Source organism: Crocuta crocuta, unplaced genomic scaffold (genome assembly GCF_008692635.1).
Source record: "Crocuta crocuta isolate KB4526 unplaced genomic scaffold, BGI_CrCroc_1.0 scaffold11, whole genome shotgun sequence".
In the NCBI taxonomy this organism is placed as follows: Eukaryota; Metazoa; Chordata; class Mammalia; order Carnivora; family Hyaenidae; genus Crocuta; species Crocuta crocuta.
The window spans coordinates 98,111-116,856 of NW_027528624.1; positions in this window are offsets into that span (position 1 = coordinate 98,111).

Consider the following 18,746-nt stretch of genomic DNA (forward strand, 5'->3'; position numbering starts at 1 on the left):
ACAGGGTTTTCCTTCAATGGTCACAGACTGAAGGGTGGCCAAAGGTCCTCTGATATTTATCAGTCTCCTTGAAGGTGGGAAGGAAATGGGCTCTTGAGATTGGAGTCTGGAATTAATTAGAACTAGGAGGCAGGTCTGCAAGATAAATGTTTGTAACACACCAAAAATAAAATAGGCCAGAAAAAAGTGGGGGGGTGGGGAGGCTCATCAGCCTAGGAAGCACTTACTGTGCTAGTCTTTTAACTCCTGGTTGTTTACATCAGAGCTGACAACTTTGATCCTTCTTTAACAAATGCTTTTTGTGGTAGCTATTCTGAACATCCATCCCCAAGTTTCAAATCGTTCCTCTATTCTTGAATCATTTCACTGAGTTCATGCAACTTTTAAATGTGTCTTCTGGGAAGCAATGTTTACATTGCTTTTCTTAGGAAAAGCTGACCCATTACCTACTCCTTCTTCCCTTCTTACAGAAGTACTGGCTGAGGGACAATAAATTCACTTGAGGGGTAAAACAATAAGAAAGCTGGATTTATGAATTTTGCCTTACTTACTGTGTATTAGTGCCTTAGATGCCAATCTTGGAATCGGCCTGGAAGAATTTTTGTTTATATGTCCTATATGCCAAGAAACCAAATCAAAGATCATGGAGGAGTTATGTAAAAACAAGTATCTGCCCATAGGAATTTCATAAGCCACAAGTGTTTATTTTACTAAGGATAGAAATAGTGAACGGAATGGCAAAAAACAGGGCAACAAAACTATTTAGAAGAAAAGCAATTTTCAAGGCATACATAATTTTTTTCTCACTTAACAAGGACTAAAACAAATTTTATGTTGTCTTTTCCATCTTTTTAAAAAATGTTAATTAATTTTTTTTTTTTGAGAGAAGGATAAAGAGTGCAAGCAGGGACGGGGCCAAAGAGAAAAAGGGAGAGAAAAGGAGAGAATCTTAGGAGTCCAATGCACGGCTCAGTCTCACAACCTTGAAATCTTTACCTGAGCCAAAATCAAGAGTTGGATGCTTAACCATCTGAGCCATCCAACGCCCCTGTCTTTTTTTAATCTTACCTGCTGCCACTCTTGACCAGAAAAAAAGTCTTTTCACATCCAACATGGTTTTTCAATCCTGAAACAAAGCGTTTTGTCTGAATGCTTCATGCCTTCTGTGCAAGCTGTTCCTTTGTCTGGAATACCCTACTTTGTTCCCTTATTCCTGTTAGATTCTCATCCATGTTCCAATGCTCAGTTCAGATGTTCTCTGTTTGACTCTTTACCAGATCTCCATTTGGAAGGTAAACTCTTTCTTTCCTTGGTGCTTTGCACTAATCAGTATAATAGCACATAAAATGTTAGAACATACTAATTTGGTAATAAGACTATATTCATAACTTTCATGAGCGTGCACTGAAGAATGGATGATGTTTTATTATTTTTTTAAAGTTTATTGTCAAGTTGGTTTCCATATAACACCCAGTGCTCATTCCCACAAGTACCCTCCTTCATTCCCATCTCCCATTTTCACCTCCTCCCACCCCCCATCAACCCTCAGTTTGTTCTCACTATTTAAGAGTCTCTTATGGTTTGCCTCCCTCTCTCCTTAACTATTTTTTCCCCTTCCCCTCCCCTATGGTCCTCTGTTAAGTTTCTCCTGTTCCACATATGTTTTTACTCATCTCTAAAGGGTTTTCTTTTTGTTTTGTTTTGTTTTGTTTTGTTTTGTTTTTTATTGGTTTTAGCTTCTCTTATCTTTTGTTTCCTATCCTGTGAGGAAATTGTCTGAATGTGAAGAGAGAGAGGAGAGAACAAGCATAGATCATTAGAAAAATAGAACACGGAGAGCTGGAAGGCTATTCATCCAACATTTTCACTGTACAGATGAGAAAGGAAAAAAAAAAGCACAGAATGGATAAGTGTAAATAAGAATCCTCCTAAAGATGCACTCAGCTATCTAAATAATGGCTACTTTTTTAACTTAAGATGATTCATTTACACACAAAGAAAATATTTATCAAGCACTTACACCCTGAGCTCATGGGCTAGGCACTGGAAATATGAAGATGAATAAAATCTAGCTCCTCTAATTAGGACATTCATATTGTGGAGTCCTGAGGTGTGGCAAAAGACCCACAGTCTCCCAGAATTTAGCACAGCACAGACTGGAACTCTGAAGAATCCTATCATGCAGAGGCATTGCTATTGGTCAGATGCCCACAGTTACCTGGAAGACTCTCGAGCCCAAGGTCTGGAAGTAGGGGCTAAGTATATGTTGTCTGTTCTTGATCACCTTCAGTACGATTTCACAAGAAAAAAATATTCACAAGCTTAGGCAAGAAGTTAGGTTTTCTAAACAAAGATTAAAATAGAGATTGTCTAGAGATCATGAGTCCTACAGTGTTAGAAATTCCAACTGCATTTGCACCTCTCCCTGTAGAAGGTAAGACTCAGAAAGCTAGTTAGTTAGGAAAACCTTCAAAACTTCTCAATCAAGCAAATGACAACTGTGAGGCAAAAACTCAGGTTTAATGGCCATGATGTGGCAACAATTACATTATGAGGGGAAAAAATAGGAACCAAGAAACCAAGAAATATATTAGACTTGAAAATTCCTAGAAAACCACTTGGGAGATATTTACTAGCATATAGGACTTCTAGAAACAATAGATGGGAAACAATAGAGTTTTGGGAGAGTCATATTATATTGGAAAGAAACTGTGCCCTTGGACTAAAAACATTTTTGACCTTTAACCTTAACACAGTCCTTAGTGCCTCCTAAACTATATAATGAGGAAATAGACTGCAGAAAGAACTAAATTCCTAGGAGAATATCAGCCTCAGGGCCCATTCAAACTAGGGCCACAAAAGGAACCCTGAAGGAAGGGAGCCAGGTACCACAGATAATAAATAAGGGTGCTCCTCCAAGGAAACAGAATTGGAGCCTCATCAAGGAGCCTCCCAAGCAATGTAGAGGCCTTCAAAAATTCTGCCCTGAAGGAATTTCTAACTGTAATGGAACATAGCTGCTGTGCACATTTTATTCTTTGCTGAATGTGTGTTCTTATTGTGTTTTTCCTGCCCCTGTGTCATCATTGTATATTGGGTGTGTGACACAGGGTTAAGTAAATTGTCTTAGGTCTGATGCGAAGGCTTGTGCACCAACCAGGGAGCTGAGAAACAGCTGGAAGAATTTGCTGGCTGGGCTTTGAATTGTCTGTCCTGGGGAAGGGATGAGCATGGTCTAGATGGGGAAGGAAGGATGAATTCAGTATTTAGTGACTGAAAGTCAAGTTCTAGAGGGAATAACTGAGCTAATTACAAAACCAGTTCTTTCTTCCCATCTTCTCTTGCTGATGGATGTGGTCCTGTAACTGATTTTGAACCAACGGGATGTGAAGGATCATACGGGCCACTTGCAGGTTTACCCACAAAAATCTGCCATGTACAACCCTCCATGTTCTTTCCCATTTTACCATTTGATGCAAATGAGCCCAGAGATCTTGGATCCCTGAAACTTGACTTGGAACAGAGTCCCCTGCTAATGAGCAGTATTCATTTTGGACCGTCTGTGAGCGGGGAAATAAACTTCTCTCATGCTTGAGCCATTATCATGTGATTGTTTGTTACAACAGTTATACTTTCCCAAATAACATAACTGAAGAGAAAAGCCATGAATCCCCAGGGCTTCTGGAGTTGTTCTTGTCCCTACTTTTTCAGAGGCTGGCCTGTTAGGCAATCTATATTTTTCATGAGATGCTCAAGTTGGCACAAAACATTTTCTGATTCTCGCAATGTTAAGAATTTTAACTGACAGTGTGTAAATAAAAAAGAAATGGAATCTTTTTTTTCAAGTTTTTATTTAAATTATATTTAGTTATCATACAATGTAATATTACTAATATATTATTAATGTTATTAAAATACAGTGTAGAATTTAATTATTCAATACAGGGCGCTCATCACAGGTGCCCTCCTTAATCTCCATCACCTATTTAATCCATCTCTCCACCCACCCCCACTCCAGCAACCATCAGTTTGTTCTCTATAGTTAAGAGTCTGCTTATTGGTTTGCCTCACTTCCCCCCCTCCAACCATGTTCTTTTGTTTTGTTTCTTAAAGTCCACATATGAGTGAAATTATATGTTATTTGTCTCTGAGAGAAATTGAATCTGACGGTTATCATAGAGAGGTGGAGAAAATTCCAAGAACTATTTAGCTGAACCCAATTATATGTGTGATTTAAGAGAAGGAAGAATCAGGAGAATTGCCATGTTTATAGCTTGGGTAACTGATGTTACTAACTTAGTGAGTAGAGGAGGTTGCCAAGATGTTAAGTTTAAAATGTGTTTGAAATGTCAAGAGGGAAAAGGCTGTTGGAAAGAAAAAGCCATTGTCCTCACAGGGAAGACAGGGCTAACAATCAGAATCAGAAAAGCAGATGTTAAAGCGATGTGTAACCTTTCTCAGGACAAACTCACAGAATTAGAAGAACGAGAAACACAAATAGGGTTTTGAATTTACCCACATGGAAGGGGTTAAAAAAGATACCCCAGAAAGAGAATGATATAGTTTTTCTCTATTTAGGCTGCAACCAATTTATTAAATGCTTATATGGTTAAAGTTGATGGCTTATATTCGAGTGGGGGGATATGATAATATATTGGGAGAGATACAAAGGCAAAGAAAATGGGAAAATAAGAAAATAAAAAAGAATGGGAACATAATGTAGTCTCTGGGGGAGAAGAGAAAACAGAAAACAGGAGAGAAAAATTGGCATCAGATGAGATGGAGTTGTTTTATTTTTTTTCCTAAAAGGCAAAAGAAAGCAATGTTTAAGAATTCAAACAATTTATGGGGCTCCTGGGTGGCTCAGTCAGTTAAGCGTCCAACTTTGGCTCAGGTCATGATCTCGTGGAATGTGAGTTTGAGCCCAGCGTCAGGCTCTGTGCTGACAGCTAAGAGCCTGGAGCCTGCTTCAGATTCTGTGTCTCCCTCTCTCTCTGCCCCTTCTTTGCTCATTCTCTCTCTCTCTCTCTCAAAAATAAACATTAAAAAGAAAAGAAATCAAACAGCCTATCAGATAAATATTGTAGGGAAGGAAAAATAATTTTCCCTTTACTATTCTAGATCCTCGGCTGAGACCCCTCTACTCTCATAATAAAATAAGTTTAATAATATGTGTCTCTTGTATACATGGAAAATATCCAGGAAAACTGAATAACTCTCAGAAATGGCCCAGGCCATTACCTTAACATCTGCAGCTAAAGATAAAAGAAAATGTTGAGGAGCTGGGAAGCTAGTTTTAAGAGGCTATCAGGAAAAGCACAGTAAATGAGGGTTAAGTTTGGTATGCAGATTAATGATTGCTTCCTCCGTTAATAAGAGTTTCTAGAAATTTAGTCGTCTTCATCTTTCTGATACAGAGAAGGAGATGCTCTTACAAATGGAGATTTTTTCTCATGAGAGTAAACATCCCTTCCAAAAGGGTAATTCCACTCAGTTTTCATAGCTTTTCCATGTCTACTATTTCTTAAAAATAATCAGCCTAACATAATCCTTATGCCAGAGATATATTTTGAGGTGAGAAACTCTATTCCCCTTCAATGTCATGGATATAAGGTGTAAATCATGGCTATGGATAAACAATTTTAAAATAACAAACTATTACTACCCTCCTAGCATTCTGAATTGATATACTTCACTTTATAATTCATTCTTATATTGATAGAGCTTATAACTGATCGGCAATTTTTAAATTATGTCATCATACTATTAAATAATCAGCTTTCTAAGATTCTTTAAACATAGAACACTGATTGTAATATCCTTTAAAATAACTAGTGTTTTCGGAGTACGATCTCTGCTATGCATTTTACATGAATCGTCTTCTGTAATCCTCACAACAGTCTGCTGAAGTAGAAACTATTACTGTCACCAGTTGAGAAGATGATGGCTACTAGACTGGACTTAGGTGGCTCATGGGCTGGAATTGGTTGTAAATTCCACAAAGCACTCTCTCTATATTACTCTTTAACGGAAGCTGTAAGAATACGTTCCTCCATCCCACAGTGGTGTACGATCAGTATCATTAGCATATTGCACCACCATCCATCTCATGTATGCGCTTGAAAAAACAATGACGAATAATCAAACCCAAAACAGTGACTGTAGACGTGGTGATTTGTTCATTGTCCTGGGCTTTTTCTTATCCAATTATTTCACCCATTTACATGGGCCCTAGAAATTGGATAAACTTTTCAGTGGCAGATATGCAAATTCATATATGTATTTCAACAAATAAGCAAGATTGTCTTGTGCTTCAGAAAACTCTGAATGAGCATGCAATTACATGGCTAATACCCATGCAACAAACATGCCATAAAACATATTTCTGCTAACATTACTGTGACCTACAGTGAAATGCACTGAGCTTGCTCTCATATGCATTGGGACTTAATACAGTCTAGCAATCACAATCATTTCTCAAAAACAATAATAAAAACACCTGGTGTGTAATGGAAGAATTGTGGCTTATGAAAAAACAGATCCTGAAAAAAAAAAAAAAACTTTGACAAAAGAATGAGTACATAAATTCAATTAACAGAAGTTCAATTTGTCTTCAGACTTTTCAAACTATTGTTTTGAAAATTTCACCCTCTGGGAGTGCTAATAAATTGTTTTTGCTAGCATTTTTCTAACTATAAAATAAATGGTCTTCTGATAAATGGAATTATAACAGAAATGACTGATATTTAATTTTTTATGCTCATTTTATATATGTCTTCTGCTGTTTCAGACATATAATATCAAACATGGTACTGAGGTTTATACAGTTGTTTCTGCAAGGCAAACATGAGACCAATAAAGGTGTAATATAAAATATTTAAAAATTTTTTAGTGCTTATGTACTATTTTTGAGAAATGGGGAGATAGACAGAGCATAAGCAGGGGAGGGGCAGAGAGAGAGCTAGAAACAGAATCTGAAGCAGGCTCTAAGATCTGCACAATCAGGGGTGCCCGGGTGGCTTAGTCGGTTAAGCGTCTGACTTTCGCTCAGGTCATTATCTCGCGGTTTGTGGGTTCAAGCTCTGCATCGGGCTCTGTGCTGACTGCCAGCTCAGAGCCTGGAGCCTGTTTCAGAGTCTGTGACTCTCTCTCTTTGACCCTCCCCTGCTCACGTTGTCTCTCTCTCTCCTAGAAATAAATAAAACATTAAAAAAAATTTTTTTTTAAGATCTGCACAATCAGCACAGAGCCTAACTGGGAGCTCAAACCCATGAACTACGAGATCATGACCTGAGCTGAAGTCAGATGCCTAATCAAATGAGCCACCCAGGCACCTGATATAAAATATTTTAAGCATAGAATAAATGATGTAGCAAAAATGCTTACTTAAGCAACTGGCATACAATAGGAACTACATTCATTATTAATTAACTTTAGATTTTAATTGCTATTTCTTCTCTCTCCACAAACATATATATATTCTTGATATTGACTATTATATATTTATAAGTGATGCTGAAAAAGTAGGTTACCTACAATTTAAAAATTTTAGGAGTATCTAATAGTATATTTAAGCTGGTAATCAATTTGAATAAAATTATTTATTTAATAAGACTAAATACTTTGCATGTATTTAAAGATTACTGTTGTTAAAATACCTATCCTCAGGCATTCACTTACTCATTCATACATTTTATTCCTATTTGCCAGGTCATAACTACCTGTGTAGTATTGTGCTAAACACTGTGAAGAATGCAAAGATTAATGAACAGGATTCCCTCCCACAAGTCATTTAAAATATAATAAGATGCATATTTTATATACAATATGTAAATAACTTGAAGACACAAAACAAAACTGTTAGGAGATAAAAATATCACAAGATAACATAACGCTACAGGAGCCCAAAAGAAGCAGCACACACATCATATGGGCAGGAGAGACCTCAGCAGCTATTAGGAAAGAGTTTAAATGTGAGATGTTGTATCGAAATGTTGATAGAAATTTGAAGGGCTATGCAAAAAGTAAGGGGTAGCATCTTGTCCATCCATATTCAAGTGAAAAATTCTAGTTCCTAAAATTTTAACTGGAGTAAATGATTTAGGTTTGTTTTTTTCTCTTGCATTTCAGCAACTTTAACTCAAGGAGAATGTAATTCTGAGTAGATAATTCTTAGAAAATGCCAAGAAAGGTTAAAGTTCAATTTCAAGCTCGTAAGGTCATCTGAGATATGAGACGTGGGTCATTCACCTATTATTGCTTAGAGTGGTGCATCTCCCCACATTTCGGCAGAAATCGTAACTTCAGGCAAATGGAGACCCTGCTATTATATCTGTAGAAGTACATTTGCAGCTGGTAAAATTGATATGCAGGTGTAAGTCTTTACAAATACATAGGGGTTGCACAGCCCTCGGCCTTCTCTAATAGCAGTCACATTAAAACTGCATCCATTACACATCTTGCTTTCCAAAGGACAGCATCTGGAACAGGCTGGCCAAACTGGGGACACTTACAATATGCCCAGTGATGGTTTCAAGATGGCTACCCTGCTCTCTCAATTATGTCCTTCTCATTTCAAAACGTGGGCAAAGCCCGCCCGAGGAGATGACAAATTGGTATCACTACCTCAGGAGATTCCCTCCATTAGAGCATAGTAATATTTTCTTTAGCAGCTGGCCTCTAAAAATATCCTTCAAGTCAGTATTTCTATGATGATTAGCATTAGTGAGGAACACTGCATCTGTACCCCTCCATCTTGGCTCTGTGGTTCAGTCACCTTTCTAGTTATGTTCTTTTTATAATTCTTACCTGCAGAAAATCTATCTGCAGGTAATCATTATAAAATGTTGCTTAATGCTATTTTTAATAATAATATTGCAAAGCCCATTTATTGACACTACTATCCAGGCTTGCTTTAAAGAGACATTAGTGATTGTAAAAGATTAGAGTATTTTACAGATTTCAAAAACAAAGTGTTGAATGAAAATTATAAAATGATATACACAATTTATGTGTTGGGTCTTTTTTTCCCAAAACATGCAAAAATATGCCTTATTTATGGTCACCTGTAGATATTTGAAAGAGTATAAAAACTGGCTTAACAGGAAACTCATATTTTTGACAATGGTCACTGGTGGATTGGGGATATGGAGATGAAGGAAAATTTTTGAAATAGAAGATATATGAAATTTCAACCTTATATAAATATATATGCATGTGTAAATATAATTTTTATTTAAAGATAGGAAGCAAACCTAATATGGTCCTAACAATTGTTAATTTTGTTAGAATAGCTAAATGTGTATTACATTCTTTCACATATTTTTCTGTAATTCTGCTATATCAAATAAATGTTAGTTTCAAAAAACAATTGAGGGACGCTTGGATGGCTCGCTCAGCTGGCTAAACATCCGACTTCAGTCATGATCTCTCAGTCCATGAATTCCAGCACTGTGACAGTCTCTGTGCTGACAGCTCAGAGCCTGGAGCCTGCTTAGGATTCTGTGTCTTCCTCTCTTTCTCTGCCCCTCCCCCACTCAAACTCTCTTTCTCTCTCAAAAAAGAATAAACGTTAATTTTTTTTTAAAGTTAAGCCTCTGAGAGCTGAGGAGTGCTCCATGTGTGATTTTGCTAGACTTGGTTGTGCTTTCTTTTTTAACTTCCTGAGACAGCACGCTATTAAAGGCAGAGATATTTAACAAGCTCTGTGACAATGGTACAGTCACTTAAAAGACATAGTAAAGCATTTTCTGCCTATGAGGGCCAGAAATAAGCTCAAATTATAAAAGAGTTATCTAGCACAAACATAGCGTCCCTGTGATCATGCATTCTATGCCTCTGCTATGGGCAAAAAGCACATTTTTATGTTGGTTTTTATCATCACACATCATATTTCTTTAAGACCTAAGTAAAAAGTAGGTTCAGTAGAAAAATATGAAAACAATGTTTGTGGGAAAGAGGGCTATAATGGCTGCTAGATGAAGGAGTTCTTAAAACTTTGACAGAATCTCTCTTGCTATGCCCCCAGATCAAAGTTGCTATGAAATCAAAATGCACTAGAACTCTGTGGATTGTGTTCAAGCATTCTCACATCAAGAGTTTCATGGAAAGAGAAAAACAAATGGCGTCAGGAGATCAGTCAGTTGACTAACAGTGACGCAACTCCTTGTAATTCCTGAAGGGTTGTCTGTTTCAAAATTTGACTTCTGTAAAAATCCAAGGGGGAAAAGTGTCCTAAGACATTTTGTCTTCAGACACAAAGTACTCTTTCAGAGTTTTAAAAGACTGATGATTTGTTGAAACTGAATGCAGATAACATATATCAGTGCAGATTTACTACTCCGAGGACACTGTGAGAATCAGAGATAGAGCCATCCATCCTGTCCCTCTTAGCAGCAGCAGCTGTGACATAGAGCAAACTGTAAATTCACGCCACAGACGGAGCCCAACTTAGATGGTATTTGGGAGTGGGGGAGGTCCTCCTTGCTGCATTCTTCTTTTCCCAGTGCTTTCTATCTTCTCTTTAGGGGTATTTGAGGTTTACTATCTTCCTCGTAGTGCCAGAGAAAGAGTTGAAAAATGAACATTAAAGACTTGATGATATAGAAATCAATCAAGAACCATTTGCATTTAGAAAGGATTGATGACTTCTCTGTTCTAGTAAATATATTTGAGTCACAGGCCTCGTGAAAGAGCCCCAGGACCTGAGTCACTGTGCACACTCATCTTTAGATCACATCTCTACAAGCCCAGTGTAAGTCCCTTCATCTGTCTGATTTTGGTCAACATGGCTTGTGGATGCCAGGTGGCAATATGGTGGTGGTGAGAGGCAAGATAGCCTGAGTTTGTGTGTCCAACTACATCATTAATTACCCAGAGATACTGGGTAAGTATTAAATCTCTCCATTCCCACTTTCCTTACCTCTAAATACATGAAGATAGTGATGATGCTTAATTCAAAAAGTTGTTAAGAGAATTGGATGAGTATAATACATATAAACTGTTTACCACTGTGCTTCACCATCATCAGTGATGGCCAAATGCTGCCTCAAATCCTGAGTTAAATCTGAGTGACTTGGGAAATCATTTAGGAGATAGAGTCCAGATAATACAACAGGGGTCTGGAAATAATTTTTTTTTCTCCAAGCTTGGGATCTGCTGATCCAAACTGTTTGCTCTTCCCCCCAACACTCTTCCCACCCAGACTCAGGAGCTAAGATGCTGGAGATTCCAAATTCCATTACTTTCTCCCTTCACTGCTGGTGTCTCAGCCATGCTTATGTTCCTCACTTTACCTAACACCAGCCAGGCTGTGTTTTGACCTTTAGTCTTGGTACCCATGTAATTCGTGTCAGCCCTCAGTACCAGGAGCTGAAGTCCTGCCATTGACTACCTCTTGATAAGCATCTTGTACTCAAGTACTCCTTGGGTGGTTAAATGAAGCTATATTTGCAAGGACACACACACACACACACACACACACACACTAAAATCCTAATTGTGCAAGTTCATGAATCTATGGAGAAAGTATTTTTAATTCATTCAAACAGGACATCTAGAAGGTCATTTACTCTGCCTGTAAAATGAAATGCACTTTGCCTTTTAATTCATTGATCCCTCTGTCCTTTTTAAGTCCTACTAATTCTTAGATTCAGAGCTTGGACTCACTTCCTCCCAGACTCCATCTTTGTGTTCCCGAAGGATTCTGCAATTCTGCCAGCACAGTTTTTATTATGAACAATATAGAATGAAAGGAACAAATTTACCTGAGTACCATGTTCCTGGAAAGCGGGGCCAGTTAAATAAATCCTCCATCCTTTGCATTCTGGAAAAGGATTTAGTGCAAAGAACTACCCATACTCATATGTTTACTTAGGTAAAACTTGGGGATAGCCCCTCTTGTTTACTTAGGACAAGGCCGACCTAGCCCCTCCAGATGCCCATCCTTTGTCTCAAAAACAAGGAAATCAATTGTTTGTACTGATCAATCAGAACAAAATGGCCACTAACCTGACCAAACTTTAATCAAGCTTTTCTCCTTACCCCAGACTCCTGAACTTGGCCCTCCCTAAAGCATTGGAACACAGAACAGTCCTTTCCAAAGGATTTCTAAAGAATTCCCAAGGATAGAACCACTGATCATAAGGAAAATACATGTACTTTGCTATCATGTCATCTCCCTCCCTTTCTCCTACTTGGCTCTTTCTTGCCTTATTTACTCCTCCTCTCAATAAAAGAAAAGCAATTTTCTGCCTGCCCTTTGAGATAATTTTAGCTCTTATGGTCAGAAGCCTCTCCTTATTGCCAAAGTCTCTTTACCTCTATTACAGTATTTCTGTCCCATTATTACAATTATCCTTTTTAAATAAAGACTGTACTTACTTGAGTCCAAATTTTTCTTTGACATCAACCTTTATAGTAATTATCTGCTTTACTTTCTGTATTCTTTACTAGATTATAAACCGTGCAAGAGCAGGGAAAATGTCTCTTTTTTTCACAGTTAAATAAGAATCCATCACAGTGCTCCATCACATAAACACTCAATGATTTATCTTTTTTTTTTTTTTCACTGATATATTTCCCTCCCCTCTCCCCTCTGCTACTAGTTTGTTCTCTGTATTTAAGAGTCTGGTTTTGGTTTGTTTGTTTCTTTGTTCTTTGTTTTGTTTTTTAGATTCTACATGACTAAAATCATATGGTACTTGTCTTTCTCTATCGGACTGATTTATCTATATTTATCTATAATTGAATATTATCTGGATTAGCCCTCAAATACCTAACATTTTAGTTCAATAATATCTTTTTGATTTTGAAATGCAGGGCCACAGTTTGGAACACAACCAACTAGAGAAAGAATAACTAATTTTAAAAAGTCAAAAAGAAGAGGCCATGCATTCTATAGTAAGACCATGTAGAATCTTGACAAACCAAACTGAATATTAAAAATACTTCCAGGGGCACCTGGGTAGCTCAGTTGGTTAAACGTCCAACTTTGGCTCAGGTCATGATCTCGTGGTTAGTGAGCTGGAGCCTGCTTTGGATATCTTGTCTCTCTCTCTCTCTCTCTCTCTACTCCTCCTCTGCTCACACTCTGTCTCTCTCTCAAAAATAAATAAACATTAAAAAATTAAAAATACTTCTGAAGCTAAAGTTGAACATAATTTTTAGTTAATTACATATGGGAGGAAGAGTAATTAGGCTCTCAAACATGTTTCTATCAAGCACGTCCATCAATATGATGAGATGTTTGCTGCTCATGTAGCAGAACTACTTGGATAAACTTGTAAACTAAAAATGATGATATTTTGTACTGTCAAAGGCATTTCACACAGTATATATGAGATATATTGTGAAAGATGTTCCAAATGTTGCCTAAGATAAGATTCTACACTACCAAAGCTTACTTTGGCTATTTTCCTAAATCCTGACCCATGCTTAACTTTACACTTCTATATTTAGTACCTCTTTTGCAAAATTTACAGCATCTTCAGATGAAATTGTTGGTAATCTATCTTAGGTGCCTCTTGCAATACCGCTTCTCTCATGTCAGACTCAGCTCTGTGCCAGTTTGTAGTTTTCCTGGACATGGCAGCAATATGCATTTGACCTTAAATGCCAAGCTGTTCCAACACCTGTCACCCAGGTTCATTCTTTAGGAACTTGAACCAAGAAGTTTTCATTATATGTGATTAAAAGTGAAAGAGCTAGATTATATCATATAATTGTTTAAATACTTAGGCCTCTCTATATCCAAAATAAATAAATATTCTAAAAATGATAACTTAAAATATGATAAATCAATAGGAGTAAAAATACATTTATAAAATAGTTCTGGCTTTAACAATTTGAGATGACTTTGCTTTTAGATGCCTTAACAGAGTTTGTTATTTCTCTGTAGAATTTTTAAAAAATATTTATTTATGTATTTTGAGAGAGAGAGAGTAATCAAGGGATGTGCAGAGAGAGGGAGAGAGAGAATCCCAAGCAGGCTCTGTGCTGTCAGGGCTTGCTCCCATGAACCCTGAAATCATGACCTCAGCCGAAATCAAAAGTCAGATGCTTAACTGACTGAGCAACCCAGGCTCCATTCCCTGGAAAATTTTTAAATCTAAATGCTAACATGGTAGTCATTAATCATGGATGGAATTTTCACATTCCATGCCAGCTATGATCAATTACCAGAGACTGCCTACTATATCATGTTAAGAAGGCTTAGAAGGCCATGCCTGAATATAGAGGGTAAATTGTCAAGATTGATCTGTCATAATTGCAATGTACATGAAAAGCAAAAGTGACAAGATATGTGTAATAAACAAATTTTATACCTCTGGACTAGGCTAATATCAAAATGTATTATTGACTTATCTTTGTCTTCTGGGCAAAAAGTATAATATACATTAAGATATTAATCTACATATGTAAGTAACGATGGCAACATTTAATCTCTGAACAAGATTGCTCTCTACTTAGTCATTGCTAGTCATCACTGTGCAACCAATCAAGTCAAGGACAGCTTTCTTACTTCCATAATTTCCTTAAGATTAGAGAAAATAACTAAATGTAATGGAAAACGCTTGGAATTCCTGAACAGTAGCATAAGCATAAATACTATGCCAAGTGAAAAAGAAGTATCACTGCAAAATTAATTTAGAGACTTTGATTTTAAAGTTTTATTACTACCGGGAGATGAAACAAAAGAGTAGAAGTTTTAGGGAATTTTGTTCATTAAAAATAAACATCTGACTTCTACTTCTGATAGTTTGGCACATAAGAAAATTTGAACAACTCTGAACAAGTCAACTCTGAAACTGGAAAAAGTACACTTTGCTTAATAAGAGGATTGCATCAACGTCAAGAATTTGAAGGATGAATGAAGGGCAAAACCCAAATCAATGGAAAGCTTAGAGAAAAAGCACGTGTTGAGGGGCCAAATCATTGTGACATTGAGCTTCCATTTTTCTGGCTTTGAGGGGAAAAAGGGAACATGTGATAAAGCCTAGTTACTCCCTCATGAAAATACAGATGAAAGAATATACATGCATACATGTGGATCTCATGAGTTACAGCCTTATTTTAAAAGTGAATAAAAACAGTCAGTAAAACCTACACACACATACACCCACCTCCAGCACACACACACACACACACACACACAAAAGGCCTGTCTTGACCCTGGTGCTGAGGAGAAACCATAATTAAAATCTTTGAAGAGATAATTTAAATCCCAAGCTGGCATTCACATTAAAATCTTGTCTTCCAGAAAAGCAATAGGTTCACTGGAATAAGTGTCAAAGTGTCTTCTTACGAGAAAACAAGTTATATGGGATTAACACCCATCCAACGATCTCATTTTAAATGTATTACCTCTTTAAATAACATATCACCAAATACGGTTACATTCTGAGGTGCATTATGGGGATTAGGACGTCAATATATGAATTTTGGAAAAACACGATTCAGCCTGTAACACCAGTTTTATTCACATTCAGACTGAAATAAAATGACACTGGACAGTAACTCAAGTTCATGTGCAGAAATAAAAAAGCACCAGTCGAGGTAACATAGGTAAAAATGAAAGCAGTACAAACACATTTTTGCTTCTTTCCTCTATTCTTCTACTAGTAGATGCTCATAAAGATGGTAAGAGTTGTTAAAAGTTGAATTGAGCCATTAAAACAGTACTACACTATGTAGATAAAGATCTGGTGTGTGAAAAATGGAAAGAACAAACTCAGGACATTATTGAATTAGATACTTTTTTTTCCTTCTGTATAACACTCAATAACAAGCTGCAAGTACTTTTTGAGGCTTATTATGTGTTATATGCTGAACTTCTGTCTGCCATGATTTCAACGTGCAGTATGGATTACAGTGTCTTCCTTAATGGTGATCAAAAGTAGAAATTAAGAAACAAGCCATACTTCCTCTCCATTCCTTATCGCTAGCCACCTGTTGCAAATAGTGATCATCAATATAATAATTAAAGTAATTTTACCAACCTCATTAAAAAGATAACTAAGCATATTTGAGTTCACAAATTTGATTGCGTTTAAGGATATGTGAATGTTTATCTTCAGCAAGAGAGTTGATGTCCATGTTTTGAATGAGATAGAAGAGGAATTTTTTCTAAGCTTTCACTAGAAGAGAGAAAGCTACCTTTTCAGATTATGTCAAAGGCTCCTAAAGATCTTGTGAAAATGTGGTTTTCCATCCACAGCCCAGAGTGTGCTAGAAGAAGCCAAGAAAGGGGTTCAAATATACTCAAGTACCTTGAGTCCCTGCAAGGGTTGGCCCATTATCTAACCAAAGTGAGCATAAGGTACCCCATCCTCATTTCATACAGAAGAAAGCCAAGGGCTGAAAGAAGAAATAAAATACATAAAAGAGATTTCTTCTATACAGGGAGAGGAAATTATTCTCTAGATAGGGCCATTTCATGAAATAAAATTCTTTATTCTGAGGTTTTGTCCTTGTTGTAGGCAAATTAATTCATGATATTTCATAGAGATTTCAAAGAAAGAAAATGTCTTATTCCCTTGTGAAAAGAGCATGCTTCTGCAAATCATACATTTCTATAAAGGACTCCTTGTACTCCTTGTATGGGGGGAAGTGTCGCATCTTCTTTCACTCTGTCTATCCAGACATTTATAGGTTGGAGAAGAGTACACGTTAATAAAGTCAGTGACTGTTTCACTAGTTCTTGTTGAAAACTCTGTCAACTACTTCACTCATTTAAAAGAATTAATAATGCCATTTAACCCGTAATATTTCTAGTTCTTTTTTAAAGTTTTTATTTGTTTAGTTTGAAAAAGAGAGAGAAAGAGCAAGGAGAGGAGAGTGAGGGAGAGAGAATCCCAAGCAGGCTCCACACTGTCAGCAGGAGGTCAATGTCGCATGCTGTGAGATCTGACCTCAGCCGAAATCATATGCTCAACCGACTGAGCCACCGAGATGTCCCTAGTTTTTTTAATCAAACAAGAATAATTCTGGGGTGTCTGGGTGGCTCAGTCAGTTAAGCGTCTGACTTTGGCTTAGGTCATGATCTTGCAGTTCGTGGGTTCGAGCCCCATCAGGCTCTGTGCTGACAGCTGAGAGCCTGGAGCCTGTTTTGGATTCTGTGTCTCCCTCTCTCTCTGCCTCTCCCCCACTCATGCTCTGTTTCTCTCTGTCTCAATAATAAGTAAAAAACATAGAAAAAAAATAAAGACTAATTCTTACCCCAAAAGTCAAGCCCATTATGACATCAGGATGCAGACAAGAATTAATTTTGTCTTTTTGTCAAGATAATGGGCTTTGTTTAAAACTGATATGAAGATGCAGTAAATGCTATCTTAATAAATTTGGTTAGTTATTTCTGAAATCATGACTCACATTATTTCAGCATTATGAAAATAAAATAACTTTAACATCTACAACATCATAACGTCATTGGAACAGTTCCATGGCTTACAAGTAGCTCAGTTTAATTTTAAATGTGGTTATAGGTTTATTCATAAAGAAGTTATAATGTTCTATAAATTGTCATTGTTTACAGAAACTCTCATAGTTCTGCCAACTAACACTTCCTCCACTTTTTTTTAAATACTGACACAAAATTCCAGCATATTAATTAGATAAGTACATATGAAGAGTACTGTGTTTGTTGCCAGATATGATTACTTTTAGAGAGCTTAAGTTTGTAGTTAAAATATCGTTCAATAGAACTACCCTGTGATCCAGCAATTGCAGTACTAAGTATTTACCCAAAGAATACAAAAATACTATTTCAAAGGTATACATGCACCCCAATGTTTATAGCAGCATTATCTACAATAACCAAATTATGGAAACAGTCCAACTGCCCATCAACTAATGAATGGATGAAGGTCAGGTACATATGGACAATAGGATATTACTCAGCCAGAAAAAAGAATGAAATTTTGCCATTTGCAACAACATGAATGGAGCTAGAGAATATCATGCTAAGTGAAATAAGTCAAAGACAAGTACCATATGATTTCATTCATATTTGGTATTTAAGAAACAAAACAAGAAAAGCAGGAAAAAAACAGAAGGAAGCAGACCAAGAGATAGACTCAATTAAAGAGAACAAACTGTACTTAACAGAGGGGAGATGGGTGGGAGGATGGGTTAAATAAGAGATGGGGATTAAGGAATGCACTTGCTGTGAGGAGCACTGGGTGTTGTACGGAACTGTTGAATCACAAACTTCTACACCTGAAACTAATATTACACTGTATGTTAACTAACTGGAATTTAAATAAAAACTTAAAAGAAAAGAAGAATAAATAAAAACTTAAAAGAAAAGAGGAGTAAAAGGCACTGAGAGCACGTGGGTGGCTCAGTAGGTTGAGAGTCCCACCTCAGCTCAGGTGGTGATCTTGAGGTTCATGAGTTCAAGCCCCAAGTTGGGCTCTGGGCTGACAGCTCGGAGCCTAGAGCCTGCTTCGGATTATGTGTCTCACCTTTCTCTCTGCCCCTTCCCTGCTCATGCTCTCTCTCTCTCTCTCTCTCTCTCTCTCTCTGTCTCACACACACACACACAAACTAAATAAACATTAAAAAAAATTTAAAGACTATCATTGGATAAATATACCCCTGTAGATAAATAATTGCTGTGTTTTTAATTAAATATAGACAAGACAACAAAGAATAAAAATCCTCCACAGTCACTTCTTCGAAGCTGTTGGCAGGATTTATTTTCAATACCGAGTGGAAACTGGGCACAAAACTAATCCATTCTGAAA